The following is a 5,957-nucleotide window of genomic DNA, read 5'->3' as shown; positions in this document are numbered from 1 at the left end:
ATATTCTGGTGTGTCAAGATATTATCAGATTGTATAATAGGGCTTCTGTTACTCCCAGATGCATCCTGAAGGTTGACCTTAAAAAGGCTTATGACTCTGTTAATTGGAGCTTCCATTTTCAGATGCTTCTGGCTTTGAATTTCCCTCCTCAGTTTGTTGCTCTAATTAAAGAATGTGTGGCTACTGCAACATACTCCCTGGTTCTGAATGGGGAGACCTTTGGTTTCTTCCCTGGCAAGAAGGGCTTGAGGCAAGGGGACCCTCTCTCCCCCTTCCTTTTCACTATTGCAATGGAATACTTGTCTCGTATACTGCAATTCACTACATCTGCTTTGCCTTTTAAATTTCATTCCTTGTGCAGCAAGCTCAGATTACAGCATCTCATGTTTGCTGATGACCTGTTGTTATTCTCTAAAGGTGATAAAAATTCTATTCTTGTGCTCCTGAGATCATTTACCACTTTTTCTGCTGCTTCTGGCCTGCATATGAACAAACAGAAGTCCGATGTCTACTTTGCTGGTGTTCAGAAGGTTGATAAGCAATATATCATTAGCTTGTCTGGTTGTAAAGAAGGAAAGCTTCCTTTTCAGTATCTGGGAGTGCCCCTTACTGCTGGAAAGCTTGGGAAGAAAGACTGTCAAATTCTGATTGAGAAAGTAATTGAGAAGATAAGATCCTTTGGTTCAAGGAAGCTTTCTTACGCAGGGAGATTAATAATGGTAAAAGCTGTTCTTACCTCTCTGTTTACTTATTGGGCTGACATCTTTTTACTTCCCAAATGTGTTTTAAAGAAAATTGATGGGATATGTAGAAATTACCTGTGGGATGGGACCAGTATTTACATGAGATCCCCTCTTGTTGGTTGGGAGCAGGTGTGCACCCCTCAAGCTGAAGGGGGTCTGGGTATTAGATACAGTCAAGTGTGGAATTTGGCTACTGTTGGTAAGCTAGTGTGGTGGTTGTACAGCAAGCCTGATAGTTTGTGGGTCAAATGGGTCCATCAGATTTATATCAAACATGATACTTGGGATACTCATCTTCCTAAGCCTCATATGAGTGGCAATTGGAGAGCTATCTGCAAGGTTAAAGAGACACTCAAACCTGGGTTTAACAATGGTAATTGGCTTGCTGATATTAAGGGGTATACTGTGTCCTTGGGTTACAATTGGCTTAGGCACAAGGAGCAAAAAGCTGGATGGGCAAAACTGGTGTGGTCCAATTGGGCAGCTCCTAAACATCAGTTCCTGTGCTGGTTGTTACTCAGGAATGCGCTTAATGTAAAGGAGAGGCTTTATAAGCATGGCATCTCTTCTGATGACTTATGCTGTATCTGTAGTAATGAACAGGAAACCATTGGGCACCTATTTTTTTTCCTGCAGCTATACCAGAGAGGTGATCCAAGGAATTTGTGGCTGGTTAGGGGTTCCTCGCCCTTGTGGTAATGGCTTAATTTGGATAGGCAGACGGAATTGGTCTCCCATGAAGAAGAACATATGCTTGAGTGCTATCATGGCTGTGTACTATTTGATATGGCAGCAAAGGAACCAAGCTAGATTAGAAGAACTTTTGTAGAGGCCTTATGTTGTAGTTCAGCAAGTTCAGAGTAGTGTAAGGCAAAAATTGATGAAGTGTAATGGAATTTGTAAGCCTTGTGACAAAAATTGGATTGCCTGCTTGTAGGTACTTCCTTTAATTATTAGCTTGTAATAGTTTGATTGTGCTTAATGAGAACTAACATTCTACCAAAAAAAAAACACCCGATGATTATCGGACTACAACATGTTTTGGAATCGCGGCGTTTGATCGATAGTTTGTGTACAACTTTACGTCGGAAAACTTAAAATGATTTCGAAAATAAACCATTTCAAAACTATTCAAAAATACCTCACTACTACAATTTAAGGCTTTAAGAACGCCACTTAAAGAACGGTTGATAGCAGAATCGGTCTCTTTCTTATTTTTAGGTTGGCGTGCATATAGAATTTCATTAGAGAACGGTTGGTTGTTTTGACCGTGCTTTTAAATTAACAAAGAGAACGGTTCGAGTTGACCAACCGTCGTAATTTAACAAATAGACCGGTTAATTAATATAACCATTCTCGTAGATAACCAGCGACAATTAGACTACGATTGACTACCGTTTACACTTCTATCTCATTCAAACGCTACAATCATCACTTTTGCCCTAGCGATCGCTGGTTTTGCCCTAGCACAGTTTGATTGTCGCTGGTTACCCTTGATTGTCGTTGGTTACCCTTGGTTGTCGCTGGTCGCTTCTACTCCGTCCACCACCTAGTTGTACACGCCCTTCATCGTTGGCGATCGTTCTGCTGGTAAGACCCTAATTAACTTCACTTTATATTGTACTCCTACATAATTGTGGCAAGCCGTGATTGATTTTATGTTTTATTGAAGCAACCGTGATTGATTTTATGTATTATTGAAGCAACCCTTGATTGATTTTATTGAAACAATAAGAATAAATTGCGGCTTTAGAGTTTAATAATACGGAGTAGATGAGTAGATATTCGGTAATTAAACCACAAAACCAATTATTTTGTATGTATGTATCAGTAGCATTTTAGGCTTTGTTGAAGGTATTTGTGACTGACCTCTTTTGATGGTCTCATCGAGTTGTGGCGGATCGGGCAAAGTGAGACGGTGTTACGAGTGCTCTTATGATTTATATGATAACTGTTAATTAAATTCCGATTCATGTTACAGACTTAGTCTTACTACGTTAAGAAGACAGACTCTAGGACAAAAACTTGGAATCTGCACTTTACTCTTCAAAGACTTGGACAAAAACTTGGACAAAAGCGACCTCTTTTGATGGTCTCACGTAATTAAATGTCGGTTCAAAGATTTCTCATGTGTGTTGTTATCGTGTCCTCATATATTTCAGTGTGTGGAAATGAAATGAAATGAATGGAGGGAGTTGTGGGATATCTTTGATGTGCAATGATTGAGTAATTTAGAGCATTGGCGGAGATAACAGAGCCTTAGATTAGAGAAACTAGTGACTAGTGAGTAGGGAAGGCAAAGATAACTAGTAACATATACTTAGTTTCATTACATGATTATCTTATCCAATTGATAAACAATTTTTTTTTCGAATTTAGGGTAGGATATGGATATGGATGAATTTAGGAATAAATAATGAATCTGCTATCTATAGGAAGAAATAATGAATGGAGACAGGATAGGAACAACCCATTCATGTAAACAGTCGGTAAATGTTTATCATTTGGATAAGATAATTATGTAATGAAACTAAGTATATGTATAATTTATCAGAATGTTGAAATATGGATAGGTTTGAAGCGACTTTTAAGATGACCGAGCAATTTATTTATCCAGGTAGTAGGAAGTACATACAAGAGCATTACCCCAGACCCACAAAGGTCCCGCTTATGGTGAGGTAAGTGGGAGTCGGATGTATCATGTATGCAGCTCTACTCTTGCGTTAAAAACTCGGAGAGTCGGTTCCGATTAGTTACCCCTTGGGAAGAGCATTTAGATATACTTATTCATATGCCTTTGACCAGTGGCTAACATATTCTCATCCTCCTGTCTGCAAAGTCGATCTTGTATCACACCACACCTACCAATCTGTCCAGCTTAGGGCCTGTCTAACATACACAACCAAAGTGAATAAAGCGGTGTTTAGGAATGTTGTGAGGGTTCCAGGTAGTATGCCAACACTCAACCCCCGGATATTTGTTCCTTAAACCACTCATAAAAGGCTCGAGGCTCGGATATTTGTTCCTTAAACCACTCATTTGGCCCCGATTTAGTAATGTGATGGTAAAGTTTTTTTTTTTTTTGGTTCTTGCTTATACGAGGGAGGCTTTCTATTGAATACAAGTAATGCACATAGATGAGGATGTGGTGACGGTTTCTGTTTTGGCTTTTCTAAATTTTTTTCCCCGATGGTTGCGCTTGTTGTTGTGCGGCTCGGGGTAGAGAAACTATATATTCGTCTTTGATGTACAAGGTTCTTTGAAATATTGAAATTTAGAAACCTGTTTATGCAGTTTCAGTATGAACTATTAAGGATTGCATAAAAATATAAAATGTTCCTTTTAGAAATTTGGTTTGTGCTTCTTTGTTGCCTATATTTGAGTTTTAGTCATGTATACATCGATTTTACATAACTCATGACTTCATTTAACTTTAATGATACAACTACATTACCCTAGTGCAGGGCAACAGTTTAAAATGAACTGCAGTCAGTTTTCTAAATAGTGAGCCTTATGCACCATTCATTCAAAATGGAAATAATTTTTCTCTGATATGTCTTAAATTTAATAATAATGAGATTTTACTAGGTAAATCGTGTATTATACTTGTTATTAGTGTATTAATTTCTATTTGAAGTAACGGCTTATTTTAGTTAATTGAAATGTAGAGCGTTCGAGAAAAGAAACTCTATCGATCCACTTGCCGGGTTCGAGGCGAAACCGCTTACTTGGAAAATTATTAAGGTATATCGAACTTTTATATTGTGAATATTTTTATTGCGTAGATAGGTCGGATATTACTCTTGTGGACTTGACTTTTTCATTTTGAATAATGCATTGGTTTATTCAACCTATAGAGAAAAAGTAATGTTCCTTTGATCTTATCTCGAATCGAGTATAAGGGAATAAGAGGATTTACATAATCTACCATTTAGAGGTTTTGTATTTAATACTTCATTAGTATCATTGCTCACAATACATCTTGGCTGCCTCGCATCGAATAGAGTTTACTCTTCATTATGCCCGTCTTCTTTCTCTAACTTGATCATGTCATCAATTCTAAGAATGGTAATGGCAGCTTCGTAGCTTAACCGGAGAAAAAAAAATATGGTATATCATTCTGATGGTCATGAAATATGCACTCCCCATTATAAGGAAATAAACGTCGTACTTGATCTTAAAACTTAGCCCAAGTTTGTGATAGCGCACACACGCTCGGAGCGCTTAAAGGTAATTGTAGAAAGTTGGGGAACTACCCTCACTTGAAGGTAATTTATTACGTTCCGGAGGGAGATTATATATTTTCTTTGTAGAAACTGTCTCAGAGTGAGAGTAGACCAGGCCTAGTGCTAAATTTGCCAATTTGGGACAGCCTATATGAAATTGGGACAGCCTATATGAGATTATATACGAAATTTACCAGGCTATATGAGATTATATATGAAATTTACCAGGCAATTCCATTTTAAGATGACCAGAATGACAATTGTACCATTGTGGGGCATAATGAGTAGGGTATCTACAATAATTACTCATTTTGAAAATCTCATTATGGGTTTTTATTTTAGTGTCCTCGGCAGCCGGTTGGGAGCGTATTATGCGGATATTATGTTTGCCGATATATGTTGGACCTTATCAAAGCAAGATATGTTAATATCACCCCAAATGTATGTTCTTTTCCTTATCATTTCAATCATTTTTCATCTCTTTGTATTTCTCATTTTCATCATAGTAATTATTTTATTTTACATGTCGTATAGTGTATTAATTTAAATTTTTGGTGTCTTATATATGTAGTTCATGTTAATCGCCCCACCATCATATACGGTTGAGCAAATTGACGAGGTGCGAAATATTTGGGCTGAATTCACACTCAATTTCAAACCCTAAAGTAATGTTGGATGAAGACCATCTTTGGTGACTTCTTCTTGGCGTTTAATTATTTTTGCACTTTAGGCAACTAAGTGATGAGGAATGAAGAATTTTATTTATGTTTTGTACTTATTTTCAATATTTGTAGCCTTTAGGCTCTTAAAGACATGATAAGAGTTGGTATAATTTTACAAGGATTTGCCTTGTGAATTCAAATTAAATATGAATGTTCAGGTTCTTGTTGCGTAAAACTTGCTTGAGTATATGAATTGCAGGTGTAATTTATATGCGCTATCCGATTCAATCGTGTAGGGATACGAAAAAATCGTAAATATTAAAAAA

The 5,957-nt window shown here is 37.2% G+C and overlaps 1 long non-coding RNA gene across 1 annotated transcript; it reads left to right on the top strand.

The window, feature by feature from the left end:
* The first annotated feature begins 2,090 nt into the window (after positions 1-2,090).
* Positions 2,091-5,649, top strand: LOC141598359 (uncharacterized). The gene is made up of 4 exons (XR_012523448.1): positions 2,091-2,333; positions 4,412-4,487; positions 5,312-5,410; positions 5,541-5,649. It is a non-coding gene; the product is annotated as an uncharacterized LOC141598359 (long non-coding RNA).
* The last annotated feature ends 308 nt before the right edge of the window (positions 5,650-5,957 follow it).

This window comes from Silene latifolia, chromosome 9 (genome assembly GCF_048544455.1).
Source record: "Silene latifolia isolate original U9 population chromosome 9, ASM4854445v1, whole genome shotgun sequence".
NCBI classification, from domain to species: Eukaryota; Viridiplantae; Streptophyta; class Magnoliopsida; order Caryophyllales; family Caryophyllaceae; genus Silene; species Silene latifolia.
This window is presented reverse-complemented; position numbering and strand designations above follow the sequence as displayed.